The following is a 15,579-nucleotide window of genomic DNA, read 5'->3' as shown; positions in this document are numbered from 1 at the left end:
AGAAAATGTTGCAAAATGGAAGTTCCATTGATTACATTTCCCTGACGATCAAGTAATGATAGCAGAATTTGAGAGTGACATTGATTATATAGGCTACTACGGAAGCTAGTAGAGATGAACAAAACTAACTGCCGCGCTCGCTCGCTGTGTTCGTTGCATTTGTCTTTCGAGTCTCGTCGTTCTCGTGCGCTTCGAGTCTCGCTCATCATTCTCGAAATAGCATTTAGTCGGCGTGGAAAGATTTCGTAACTTTGAATAAAATACATAACTGAAATAAATAACATTATAAACGTTTAAATGAGACAAAAAGACAAAACAGAACACTATCTCAGTTATCAAAATGTTCTGGTTATATTACATGATATTAGCTATGGTTATATAAATATAAAAAGAACAATTCTCACATAAATTTGCATTTCTAAGAAACATAAAATATAACGTTAATATCTTTTTACTTGAGATTGCACACTTGATCTCAAACATACGAAAAGAAAATTCCTAGCCTTTTAATAAGGGCCTAGTAATTAAATAAAGTTTGGGTAAGGGATTATTATACACTCAAAGGTAGAGATGATGTTTCAAATAGGCTACTTGATTGTTTATACATATATAACAGTTGCCAAAGTAGATAAAAGTTCAGTCAGGTATAAACAACTGTGGCGATTCAGGCTGCTTGACTTTCGGGACTTCGGGAGTGATCAATCTCGATATCTCAAAACACTCACAAGCAGTCTTTACGCCAACGACGCGACGTATACAACATTGTCGTGCGGGTTTTCGGCTTTGCGGGCGCTGTTAGTCTTGCTTTCTCGACCGTTGTTCATCTCTAAAAGCTAGATGAAGAGTACAATAAGTGATGAATAAACACGCTAGACACTAAATAATATGGTAGTCGGCGGTAAAGCGGAAAACTTGCAGATGGGAGGGAGGACTGTGAGGCGACTAGTAGTTTTGCGGGAACAATTAACCAATTGAATAATATGTTATGGAGTACGAAGATAACGAAAAATAATAAAATCTGATTGTAGGCCTACAAAAAATTGTAGAAGGAATTGGTACACATGCAGAAGAGTTACGGGAGATGAATAAAATAAATAAGACGAAACTGAAGGCTATGGAGAAGATGCTGCAGACAAAAGGTTGGATAGAATTAAAAATGAGGACATACGTTTAGAATGGGAGTGGATATAGATATTGTACAAACTATAAACGCAAAAAGATTAAATTGGTATGGACAACTCCACCAATCAGAAGGAAGAGAGGAAGATCTAGATGATCCTGCAAACAAGAGGTCTGGAGCAGAAAGATTGCTCTGACAGAAAAACATGGAAATTAGGGTACGAGAGACGGTGACAGATATAAAGAAACGCGCTCATTTATATACTGTATTATCTATTTTCCTTCCTCTACTTACTTTGTTCAGCTTCCTATATATTTTATTTAAATTCTCGTATTTATTACTTGTTTAATTTTCCTTTCCTCATCTATGTTCCTCATTTTTAGCTTTTAATATAGCTCTTTCTTTCAAGTAAATTAACTAAATAAACATTTCTATAAAATCATCATCATCATCCTTCACGAATTAGGCCTCTGTAGACCTGTTTCGGCCCCATCTAGCAGTCTTCTTAAAGGTCTTCCTGGTCGACGATGTCCTCTAGGTTTATACTGCATCATAATTTTTGGGATTCTTGAATTTTCCATTCTTCTTACATGATCTAGCCAATTGAATTTGTATCTGCTGATTTTTTCTTCTACTGACTCTACTTCTAATTGTTCTAAAATTTCTTCATTCCTTTTTCGGTCTAAAAGAGTATACCCTGCTGTCCTGAAAAATTTCATTTCCGTTGCTTTGATTCTGTTCATGTCTTTTTTTTTAATGTCCAAATCTCGCTTCCGTATAAAAGGGAGGGTAATGCTAGTGTATTATATATTTTTATTCTTGTAGATTTTTGTACTAATTTAGCTTAAATTGATTTTCCCTTTTTACTTTGCATTTCTTTATATATTCCCTGTTTATTTTCTTCCTCTCTTTTATTGTATGCAGAAATCAATAATCTATAAACTAATGCATCACAGTTTCAAAGATCCATATCATCATCATCATCATCATCATCATCATCATCATCTTTACACCTAAGGACTCATTCATTATGAGATAACTAAGATAAGATACATGGAGATACATCACATAAATAATAGTACATATCGTCTAACCCAGGGCTGGGCACCGGAAGCGATTCCAAACTCTAAATGGGGACCCTTAATATTCATCCGTTACGACATCAACGTTGCGCGGTATTCGGCGGGGAAGAAAGGGGGTGAAGAGAATTCATATGGCTCCCCATGAGAGAGTAAAATCCGCTCTTGGTGCCCAGCCCTGGTCTAACCAAAAATATAGAGTCATCAAATTTGTTCAAATATTGAGGACACTTCTAAATTGTTTAAAATCCTGAGAAAGTCATATTAACGTAAAATAAAGAATTATTTACGTAAAACTGAACTTTAATTTTTTTAAAGCAAATTATTATATCTTTCCTTCAAATTTGACCAACATTTGGTTCCTGAGCTATTGATAGTCTATACTGCACTCATAAAATTAATTTATACGAAGTGCAGTATTCCGAATTTTCTGAGTAATTGAACGCTTAATTTCTTTCATATTGAAGTATCAACGAAGTACATTTACTTTTAGATTGTTGCATAACCAGTTTCAGATAACTCTGAGACTTTGCCATAATGCGTTATTTTATGGCTGCTGATTTAATATTCGGGATTTTTACTGAGATCTTTACAAAGCAAGCGCAGCATTCAAATGGTTCTTTTTTTTTGGTGCACCGTAATATTACTTGGATTCCACTGAACCAATTTCTCCAAAATTTTCAACAAACTTCGAAAACAGATTACAAGGTCTACTGTAAACCATTTGGTTTTCAAGGACGTAGAAAATTTTAAATTGTATTGATTATAATAAAGTGTAAGACTAATTAATTAGCGTACGTAGACACAAAAACATTAAAGGCCGGTTCACAATAAACCGGGAACGGAAACTAGAACGGAAATGTTAAAATAAATGTATTTCTCACATTTAAATAAATTTATTTTAACATTTCCGTTCTCGTTCTCGTTTCCGTTCCCGGTTTATTGTGAACCAGCCTTAATTCGAAAAACAAATTTGAAAAATGAGGGTAATGAACCATGTGGGAATACTTTTAATTGTTATTTTGTTTCATTTCGAAATAAATTCCCATAGAGCAACCGAAATGGAACAATATTTAAGAACAAGCTCTAGGAGAAAGCCTAATCCGAACTGTCATATAGTTGGTTACGTAGGTAAGATACAGCGAAAATAAACTATAAAATAAAATCAGCAAGAAAAGCCAAGTACTTGCAGAAATACTGTCTCACAGAAATCTCACAGTTTCTGTTGGTGTCGAATCCCTGAATCCCTTTAACAAAATACCGTCAGTGAACGGAGTAATCTACGACTATTCCAAATATGAGTAGGGACGGCCTCTCATATGTACACCCCTCCACTACTGAATTTCAGCTGGAGTGACTGATCGGTCATTATCAGTTCGTTCTGGCCTTTTTTCAGTGGAATGATCCATCATTGTTTACAGACCACCGTAATGAACGCACGTCATATGTCAAAGTTTACGTCAAAGTCCAAGCTGAATACAGGATCCCGCAAGATGTGAAGAACTTTAGTTGCTGTGTGATTGAGTTGTAGTGTCGGTTAGTGTTGTGATTCTGTAGTGCTGCAGTTCCGGATAAGACCAATAAAGGTAAAGAGAAAACATGTTTGATATTGAACTGTATAGAGTTACATACATTAGTTATTTGGTGCAGTGCTTTGTCTAATGTTTCGCCTTTCGGTGTAAAATAAATTTCATTACAGAATACTAAATTAATTGGTAATCTCCTGTGTTTATTAGGTTTTCTTCTTATTCTTTGTCATCCTGGCAAGAATTACTTCTTAGATCCTTTTATTTCGAAATTGAACATATATTTTTGGTGTTCCCGTCTTTTCTTACAGCCGGTTGGTGGTAAAGGTCATTTTGAGGTTAACAGACATATCCTAATTCCTACAAATAAGCAGGTTGAAGACAAATTAAAAGATAATTTCTCTTTCTCAATCTTATCTGAATGTAATAGGAACTGCTGAAAGTGATGCCCGTTTTGTTCCAAGCACACCTGGCATCTCCGAAGAAAGTTTTGTGATTCCCGTTGCAACTCTTCTTGCGTAATTTCATTAATCACTCTCCAGGTCTTCAAGTGTTCGTGGATTTCTTCTAATACACTTTTGTTTTTGATTCCTCCATAATAAAAATCGATGGCTTTCGCAGCATCAAGAAAACTTATAAGAAATTTTCGTAAACATGTATCGTAAGACTTCTTCTTCAACAGGTAGATTTCGACAATAAACTCTCTCTGCTCAGTGATGTATGTAACCATGATTCTAACCCTAACCTTATTCACACTATAAACACAAGACAGACTATAAACGCAAGACTTCAAAAGTTCAAAAGTTTCTTGCCAACAACCCTGCACGAAGGACAAATGATACGGCCAATGACTCACTGTTTACCGTTAGCCAATCAGCAAATCCACGCGCTAAAATGCCGTACAATCTTCTTTGGTTCTCTCTGTAGTTATCGTACAAAGAAAGTAACTATAGATACCATACAGTTGACTTAGGTTTAGAGATGGCAGGATTATTATTATTATTATCCTTATTCTTCTTCTTCTTATTATTATTATTATTATTATTATTATTATTATTATTATTATTATTTTGTTGTTTAGTCAACTGTCCGAAAACAGGTCTGAACCTCACAGGTGACACCAAGAAGACACCACTTATGAGGCAACTAGGCCAGGAGATAATGGAGTAGGGTGGCCAGTTCCTTTCCCCCTCCATTGCTTACATCGCCGACTAGCTACATATTACACTAGTCAGACTTCAGAATATATACAGACACTTGTTCTTCCTGTGACACATATCGTCAAAAGAGGTGAACTCCTTAATAAAAGATGTACGTATCAGCCAGAACCTCAATCAGAGGTCTATTATTATTATTATTATTATTATTATTATTATTATTATTATTATTAATTATCATGGTATTATTTTCTCTCCTCGGAAAACACAATTTGTCGGTTATATACCATAGATCGGAGGAAGGAACTGGCCATCCTACCCCATTATCTCCTGGCCTAGTTGTCTCATAAGTGGTGTCTTCTTGGTATCACTTGTGAGGTGGAGACCTGTCTTCAGAGAGTTGACTAAACAACATACCATAAATCCTTTCAATTTGACATTGAACTTCTTCGGAAACAATAATTAGTACAAAGTTAAGTCAATATTCCGAGATTAAGAGCACTTATAAATACAGAAATCAAGTTGTTTTACTTGGTTATTTAATGACGCTCTATCAACCAATAAGTTATTTAGCGTCTATGAGATTGGTGATAGCGAGATGGTTTTTGGCGAGATGAGGCCGAGGATTCACTATAGATTACCTGGTATTCGCCTTACGTTTGGGGAAAACCTGGGAAGAAACCCAACCAAGTAACCAGCCCAAACGGGAATCGAACCGGTAGCTTTAAAATCCAGTTTAAGTTTCCATACGTTAACATTGGATTCTCTTCAATAATTCAAGTTCTTATACCTTTAAAATAGAGTAGATGTCCTAAAGGAAAACTTAAAAAAAAAAAAAAAAGTTCTAGCTACCAATGTAAATATGGTAGATCACAATAATATTAATACAACAGGCTAAAAATCTGAATTTGAGGAGTTTTTCATCAAAATGATGGAACACAAGTATCACGGCTCTGCGTGATTACTCAACTTTCATCATTCTATCTCATACATTATACTGAAATAATATTGCTAGGTGTTAAATGAAAGCATACTGAACAGTTCTTAGCAGGTATTCATCTCATGAAACTGAGTCTTCAGTATAGTGCAAGGTATGCCCTCACTAACGACATGTAGAAAGTTAATAATTCAAAATGCTTGTACTAATACCACAGTCTAACATATATAGTCACGAAGCTTAAGTTGTTGAGGTTGCTAGGAACAATAGACTGTGCAGGTACTATTTCGCATTGTCTGTAATAAGGCGATAGTAGCGATCCTAGTGGTTAGCAACTATCTATGGATGCATATTTATTACTTACTGAGCTTCGTGACTATATACTAGACTGTGCTAATATTAGGAGAACGGAATTTTCACATTGCACTTGAAACCTTTTTTTTTTTTCTTGGAGCTTTTAATGAATGTTGCCATTTTTGAAGTTATTCTCCTTTACAGCACTTACTATTTAAGAAAACATCAAAAGGGCATTTCGATCTAATTCTTTAAAGTACCCTTACTTGTCATTTCTTTGTTTCTATGGACACAAGTTCTGACTGTGAAAAACAGAAACAAACATCACTTGAAATGGTTTCATTTTCATATTTCGTATTATACAGAGTTATTTATTTATCACTCTATCAGTGGAAATTTGTTCGTAGTACAACATCGTATGCTGATTCACAAACATAATATAGAAATAATTTATTTTATTATTATTATTATTATTATTGTTATTATTATTGTTATTATTATTAATTTTATATTGTTATTGTGTAGTTATATTTCAATTATTCATCAGTTTAAATCAATAGAATCGCCTAGCAACCAACTATTTGATAAAAGTGGTTGTTTAGAAAAGATAAGTTACATGAAAGTCTTGAATGTTATTACATAACTGTATATAAACAGCTCATACTGGATTCAAATCGAGCATAAGCGGAAGAATAATAATGTCCCCAAGTGATAACAAGATTGAATGTAGTCCTACAACAGCAGAGAACGCGGGAGAAATTTGTATCTCCACATGCGTCAGTATTTCGAAACGTCAGAACTTCTCTATTCATTTGCATCAATAGTGACCCTTATAAAAAGGTCGTAACCATGGAGATGAAGCGTAATCACTCTCTTCTTTCACGTACTATCGCGGAATGTATTTAATTAGAGCAACCCGCGACAAACTGGATGTTCGAATTCCAACGTTTTCACATACCATTACTACTCAAGTCTTAGAATAGCAGGGTCGAGTCATTTAACCAAATATCTTATTACTGGGTGTTCATTTCAAAGTGTGTCATGTCGTCACTGTTGATGAGTCAGCGATTTGAAGCGAGTTTCAGCTTTTGTGTCAGAGAAGTTGCCTATTAATCAAGGCGTTCAATCTGAACTTGAAAACGTGTACGGTATAACTTGAACGTCGTAGCAACAGAGGGCGGTCTGTACGGTCTGTGTGCTACCATAAAGTTTTTAGTCTGTGTTTTGCGCGGCCAAGTGGTACGCAGGGCATTTGTTATCATCGGTTGCGTATGGTAACATTCCACAACACAAATCAAATTCTCCATGTCCATGTTGACCGTCGAAGTTAATGTCAACAAATACGTAAGTAATTGTCTTAACACTCTCCCCATATCCCGACAGTAAGAAAAAACTCACCTCAGTACATGTTTCGAAACAGTTCACATTCCTGCCACTACAGGCGTTACCATACGCATAGGTAATTACTCTTCTGAATGAACGCCGTACTTGCTAGGCAACTTCTCTAGCAGATAAGTAATACACCTCTGCGGAAGTGTAGGAAGATTGAATTCTCTAGGCTCATCGACTAGCCACGTGACGGCATACAGCGAGCCATGACACACTTTGAACTGAACACCCAGTATAATAATACCGGACAGCTGTATACTAGCAGCATTGACGTGAGTGCGAAATATCGCGGACCTGACATCTAGCGTAGCGGCGTGGAATTAGTGCACAAATACAAATATTAACATAGCGGGATTCGGACTATTGTTTAAAACGTGAGTTACTATAAATCACTTAAGAAATGTTGAATAATATTTAATGTAAAATTATTATCTTACATCAAAGCTGCATATTATGAGAAATATTGCATACTTCATATTACTTTCCATAATTAATTGTTACTTATTTTTCTTTGGTTTAGTGAGACAAAATCAATTCTGACATTAAGAATGAATTTACAATAATGCTTTATATTCGCATTGCTGACAACTGCAAAGTTAAAATTGATAGTAATTCTGATGCTTGTAATAATTAGTAAAGGCATGTGGACAACACTAAAACTTAATTTGATAAAACCTTAAAATGTCCAATACATATTAACTTCTATTCATTTATTAGGTCTAAATAAAAAAAACTAATTTGTATTTTTCTACCAACACAAAGACGAAGAAATTAGACCTACTAAAGAATGTTGTTGACTCACGTTTTATGATCCCTCGGAAATCGAAAGTACGATTTGGAGCAGCTTGTAATGCTGTAATTGTAGCAATTATAAACAGCACATATACACCCTGACATTTTAACACAGCACTAATTAGTAAAACTATTAATTAGCCCAGCAACAATATACATTACAGTTGATTACAACTTGTTTCACAAGTATCACCACACCGCCCGCCTAGGTAGCATCACCAGCGTCGTTCGCGCGCAGAACTGCTAGCTGTCCGGTAATAATAAGAAAGACACTCTTTCAGCTCTCCCAATAACGGGACTGCCTCATTGGACAATGCATAACACACAGACTGGAAACAAAAACAGACCACAAAAGAGAAATGTGGGAAACGAATAAAAAGGTAAATTAAATACAGGAAGGATAATAGCATACATATAACAGGCCTAAACATAATAAACAAACGGATTAGACGTTCAAACAAAAGTTCAAGACATTTGATTTAACTCTTAACGCAAACCACGCAACGAAGATTCAATTAAATATTGGTAGGCCTACAATAGTTATATTCGGACACAGAGAGAGAGAGAGAGAGAGAGAGAGAGAGAGAAAGAGAGAGAGAGAGAAACTCATCCGGCCTTAATTAAGGATGACCACGAGGATCCGGAAATGAATAGCAAACAAATACAATTAATTAAATATGAATAGTGTTATAAAAATAAAGTGTAATAATTAAGCACCATTGATTATCAATTGTAAAATAAAATCTTAGAAGATTACTAAATTATACTGATAAAAAAAGATTTTATTTAAAATTAGGATATCCTTAATTAAGGCCTCCTGAGTGGTATAAATGAAACTGTATAATCTGCAGGGAATCTTTGAGAATTTGGGAGATGATTTTTTGAATTTCAAAAGATGATATTGATAATTGTTTTAAAAAATGATATGTAAATTTTGGTAAAGAACTCCGAGCACCAAAAAATAAACCCGTCACTGACCAATTGAAGAGAGGGATGTTATACTTGGTACTAAGGTAGGGAATACAAGGTTCATAAATGGCCCTCTTTTCCTGATCAACCTGATGAGCTTGGTTTAGATCTCTCTCCATGCGTATAGTTGGATCTATGATAATAGCCTTTTGTTGTTGCCTGTTTATTCCTATTATATCCGCTCTTCTGTGCGAGTCGTCTTCAGAAATACAGTGGACCTCTTCATGAACCGCATATATAAATTAAAAAAACCCTCAAATTGACAAAACTTCATTTCTCACACTAGTTTATTAAACTGTGTCGGACTGTAAAGAAAACAACTATCGCAATGTCCCTATTTTATATGTTGTACAATATTATAGTATCACAGTGTAGTATTTACAGTCACGAAGCTCAATACGTAGGGAATATGCATCCGTAGATAGTTTCTTACCACTAGGATCGCTACTATCGCCTCATCACAGACAATGCGAAATAGTACCGGCACAGTCTATTGTTCCTAATACTCTCAACAACTCAATCTTCGTGACTGTATATACTAGGCTGTGATAGTATTGTGAAATTTTGGTTAAATTTAATTTATTTATTTTTCTTCTATTGTTCTAATAAAATTATAGGACATAGTCTATTAACCTGTTGTATCCTATAGGATACTTTGTGAATTTAAGGGTTAATAATGTTGAACAATATGAAGGTAGTCTGTCCGAAATATAAAATGTAGAATTAGAGAAACATTACAAGCTTGAAATCTCTTTGGTCTCTAGCTTTTAAAACAAACAGTAGCAATAAATTATACATACGTTATCATTCTATGTACTAAACAATTTTAAATCACTCATTTCATTTATAGTTTTCTGGCCAAGAGCAGGTCTTTCACTGCAAACCCAGAATTCCCCAATCTTCCCTATTTTTCGCCTTCCTCTTGGTTTCAGCATACGATTCATGTCTTAATGTTGTGTATCATCTGATATCTTCTTCTGCCTCGAACTTCTCTTCCGTTCAACATTCCTTCTAGTGCCTCCTTCACTATGCAATTTCTTTTTAGTTAGTAATCCAGCCAAGTTATTTCCCTCTTCCTGATTAATTTCAACATTATTCTTTCTTTATCCACTATTTCTAGCACAGTTTAATTTATTTTTCTGTTTGTCCATTTCACACGATCCATTCTTCTTCATATCCACATTTTTCTTTTATTTATTTATTTAGTTATTTACTTATTTGCCTATTTATTTAATTTATCTATTTGATTTATTTAGTTATTTGTCTATTTGATTTATTTATTTATCTATTTGATTTATTTAGTTATTTATCTATTTGGTTTATTTATTTATGTATTTATTTATTTATTTATTTATTTATTTATTTATTTATTTATTTATTTATTTATTTATTTATTGTTCTATCCTCTCTCCTTTGTCAATTTCGGTTTCTATACATTTTCCCAGTAAATGCCACTTGGAAGTCTTTTTTCCAAAGGCACAATCTATGCATCTTCAAGGTCTCGATTGCCTGTAGTTGAAAACTTTCTCTTGGTGTGAGAGAAGTTGTTTGGAGTAAGGTTTAATTAATAAAGTTTTCAAAGGGTACGCATAGTCTCCAAGCATGACAAACAGCGTATCTGTGACAAAATTCCTTCGACAGATGAAGGTTCCAGTAAAGCAGCATGACAGTTCTTCAAGAATGTAGACAAAATAGATGCGGAAAAAGTTGCTTCATTCCTCCGTTTTCCATAACCTCGCACATCCACAAAAATAAATCGAAAACTGTATTCTGCAACAGCTTGTAGAACTATTGAAAAAGACTTTTTGTAGTTAAAATATGTAGTTCCACTTTGTTTTGGACATTTAATTCGTATGTGCTTGCCATCAATACATCCAACGAACGGCACGAATAAAATTCCACCGCTCATGGAATCTCGCCGCTATTTCTTCAATTTTTTTCTGGTCACGAACAGGGAAGTGTCGCTGATAGAAATTTTTCCATATTGCATCCACAACTGATGAGACACAATGGCCTACTGTGTAATTATTCATTAAAAACGTTAGACCCAGGAACCGAAATGACATTTCCGTTACTAAGTGTCATCCAAACACATGCTTTACCGGTACGCCATTCCAACTTTTCAAATTCTTGCAGTCTCTTCTCTTCACTTCGTCGTAATGTCATGTTTCTGTCCAATGCAATGCCACACTCCACATAAAACACTTTATTAGTCTCTTCCTCAATTCTTTATCCAGAGGTCCGTAGGAGATACTCCTTTTTTCTATTAAAAGCTTCCTTTGCCATTGCTATCTTCCTTTTGTCCTCCTGAAAGCAGTTCATGTTAGTTTTTTTTACTTGGTCACTAAACGACGCTGTATCAACTGCTCGGTTATTTAGCGTCGGTGAGATTGGTGATAACGAGATGGTATTTGGCGAGATGAGGTCAAGGATCACCTGACATTCGCCTTAAAGTTTGGGTAAACCTCATAAAAAATCCAATCAGGTAATCAGCCCAAGTGGGAATGAAACCCATGCCCCAGCGCATCTCCGAATTGGCAGGCAAGTGCCTCAGTCGACTGAGCTACGCCGGAGGCTCAACAGTTCATGTTATTACTTTACAGTACGTCAGAAATATTTTAAGCTATCTACTTGTTCTACAGCCTCATTTCGAATTCCCATGTTTATCTTCTTCATTTTTCTTTCGATAACCATGGTCTTCATCTTGTTTAAAAAAATGAAAGGTTTGTTTAGTTATCTACGATAAAATTCTTCCATATAGCATTTTATGTTAGAAAGTAGCACTTTGTGGCGTTTTGGATAGAACATTGTTTATGAAATGATTGATGGCAGAAATTTAATGTGATGAAAACAGGTGCAATTTCTAGATTTTTCAATTTAACCTTCAATCGACGCTAAATAACATAGTAGTTGAAACACCGTCGTTAAACACCTAAGTAAAAAATCCTATATCATTTTTACTTGTTCCACATCTCAAAGCAACAATGTTGATGTCACACCTCTTAACTACAAATTAATGAAATTAAAAACATATTTTCTTAAAATTAAAATTTAACAACGTGATTATGGAGATTGTAAGCATGTTCACATTGGCATCTCTACACTCAAAACGACCCCTAGTATAGAAGTTATGGCGTTATGAGTGCAGTTAAGGCTGGTTCACAATAAACCGGAAACAGAAACGACAACGAGAAGGAGAACGGAAATATTGTTAAATAAATGTATTTAAATGTGAGCATTGACAATTACATTTCACGTTTCCGTTCCCGGACTCCAGAAACTTTGTCGTTAATTGTGGATGCTCACATTTATTTTAACAATATTTCCGTTCTCGTTCTCGTTGTCGTTTCTGTTCCCGGTTTATTGTGAACTAGCCTTTATGGTTGAAAAATAGTACTAAGTAATAGAAAGATAAGTGTTCCCGTGACGGATAAGGACACTGACAAGTGGGAATAGTGAAACAACGTGCTACGGCGAGTTCACTGCGTGTGAAAGTGCCCGTGGCTCCGATAAGGCACTACCTCAACTTGGCTTTGAACTTCCAGAATCGTTGGAGAAATATGGGGTTCAGAAGCAGCGAGGAAGTCTAAGCCAGGGAGAACATTCGCGTAAAATGATTCCCGAGAGCTCAACTACATCCGCAGCTAGGCTCAATGCAGCCTGTCAGTTCATAAATCTCACACGGACTTACCTGTGTTTACGTACGTATGCTGTGTTGCCTAACAACAAGGCGCCTTATCCCTCAACTCGTATGAAACTGTGAACTCGGTCTGTGCTACTTTAAAAGATGTGTTATTCTTTAAGTAGACCTATGTTGACAAGTCAGCCTTTATGTATGTGGAAATCAAGGTGCATTCTTTAGCATTAACATAAAATATTTTAATATGAAATTAATATTCCAGAAAATATAAACCATCACAAAGCAAGGTTTTAAATCAACAAAAGCACGGCTTCCAAGACATATTTCAGCCTCGTCGCAAAAGTCCTGGGTATTTGGTCCTAGTCATAATGGCCGGTCAGACATTTGGTTCTGTCCAATTGGCCATTTTCAAAATGTCCAGGACATTTGGTTTCTCAATAATGTCCGGGCCATTTGGTCCTATTGGAGAACGGATTAAGGAATTTCCTAATTATTAATATCGTTAATTAAGAGAGATAATGTAATGCAGTGTTACTATAAATGATGTTCCCGATTACAAACTTGAATAACTATCGCTAGGAGACACTTAGAAACATGATATTAGTATCAATGGAAAGAGAAACTCAAATATTTTTTGTTATGTTGGTGAATCTGTCGCAAATTTATTAATTTCGTTGCTAGGAGACGATATAACAGAAAAATGGCTGCAAACGAAGACAGGAGGGCATTTTGTGTGCTAGATTTTCACATATACCAGTCTGTGCTATAATCCGTGAAAAGGTGTATGATCCTTTCTTTTTTGTAGAGGTGACAGTCACAGATAATTGGTACCTAGACATGTTACAGTTATGGCTTCTTCCACAACTGGAACAGAACATCGAAGGTCTCATTTTTCAGCAGGATGGGGCACCACCCCATTACTACTTAGATGTCAGAAACGAACTGAATACACGACTTCCAAGGAGATGGATTGGACGTGTTGGCGTGAAGATTTAGAATGTTTCCATTGGCCTCCACGTTCCCCCGACCTCACTTGTGATTTTTTTCTGTGGGGTTTTATAAAGCAACAAGTATATTAGCCACCATTACCACCTACCATTGAGGATCTTCGTGTCCGCATCACAGAGGCCATTGCACTGGCGGATGGTCCGTATGGCAGGAAATTGACTACAGACTTGATGTGTGTCGTGTGACACAAGGAAGTCACATTGAGCACATGTGACTTACTTATGGTTGGGAACCAAATGTTTCTCTTTCTGTTTCATGTTTCATGTTTTCTTGTGAAAAAAAAAAATTAAAAATTGTTGGAGTTTCTGTTTCTTTGATACCAATTTCATGTTTTCTCATTTTTGCTGGTTTAAGAGTAGCACATGTGATTTAACCGAATGAATAACAAAAAATATTTGAGTTTCTCTTTCCATTGATACTAATATCATGTTTCTAAGTGTCTTCTAACGATAGTTATTCAAGTTTGTAATCGGAAAGATCATTTATAGTAACACTGTATAAATACAGCAGCAGAGTACATACACGGAATGATATCAATCATTATGTTCTCATGAAACCGAAACTTGAACGTGAATTTACACAACAAATTTCTATCGGGAGTAATAATATCTGCTGAAGTCAGTTTCATGATCACAATTTCCGAATGTCATTAATTCAAAGTAATATATGTCTAAATTGTACTCACTATTCAATATAATGATAATATATAACAAAAGAAAGTAAGAGACAGAAATTTGGAAATTTTTTATGGGCGGACATTTCGTTTGTGGACATTTTGAATAACCGGACATTTTCGTTTGGACATTCTGGAAAGGACCTTTTGGAAAGTATTTAAAGACGGAATCAAATGTCTGACAGGATATTTTCGACAGGACCAAATATTCGCCACCCAAAATACTACTTAAGTATTTAACATTCTGTAACAGTTATCTACGAGCCTGCGCTACACACAAAATATAGGCCTAAGTCATATTGGTGCGTAACATATTTATATGCCAATAATCCAGTACCTGTGGAAGATAAACAAATGTAAACAAGCTTCCTTGTATGAACTATATGTATCATATTACAGCGGCCGCCATTTCTCATAGCAAATATTTTTTTTTGCTGCAAGTCTGTTGCAAGCCAGCGAAAGTGGAGGGGGTAGGCAACAACCAATGATGTCTTATATTCTGGAGTAGACGGAACAATCGTATATTTCTTTGTAAACACAGCGGACATTTTGGAATCATGTCGTTCAGCCACAGGTGCTGAAACTTCGCAAAAATGAATAGCTGAATTAGTGCTGTCCCGGCTGAACGGAGCCAATGAACTAATACATGAGAGAACATGCCTGGAGATCCACAGGATTGGCCCTCCACCAAGATACACCACGTAAGGCTGCTGACCATGATTGAAACAAAAATACTCAGCAGTTTCAAATTAAAATTAACCGGACATTTACACACACACACACACACACACACACACACACACACATTTGTCATTCCATACGGAAGGAATTACAACTAAAAAGTCCTTATAACTTAATAGAAGCGCACGAGAATAAATGGGAAGAATGCGTAGAATATATAAACTGCTTCATTACAAACGAAATGGAAGGGTGAAAGACAGAACGCCCATAAAACGCTAGTCAGACTAATATGAAATATCTTTTTAACAGAAACG

General features: G+C 35.5%; 2 protein-coding genes across 2 annotated transcripts in view; one reads left to right on the top strand and one right to left on the bottom strand.

Annotated features, from left to right (window-relative positions):
• LOC138697977 (tyramine receptor 1-like) overlaps nt 1-15,579 on the bottom strand; it is a 689,651-nt gene that overhangs the window by 645,363 nt on the left and 28,709 nt on the right. The window lies entirely within an intron of this gene.
• The window catches only part of P5CS (Delta[1]-pyrroline-5-carboxylate synthase), a 150,810-nt gene continuing 138,894 nt past the window's right edge, over nt 3,664-15,579 (top strand). The window contains exon 1 of the mRNA XM_069823601.1: nt 3,664-3,785. The gene's annotated coding sequence lies outside the window, so the exon portion shown is untranslated. The remainder of the gene's footprint in view (nt 3,786-15,579) is intronic.

The sequence above is a fragment of the Periplaneta americana genome, chromosome 4, assembly GCF_040183065.1.
Source record: "Periplaneta americana isolate PAMFEO1 chromosome 4, P.americana_PAMFEO1_priV1, whole genome shotgun sequence".
In the NCBI taxonomy this organism is placed as follows: domain Eukaryota; kingdom Metazoa; phylum Arthropoda; class Insecta; order Blattodea; family Blattidae; genus Periplaneta; species Periplaneta americana.
Note: the sequence above shows the minus strand (reverse complement) of the source record. Positions and strands in the feature narration are given on the sequence as shown.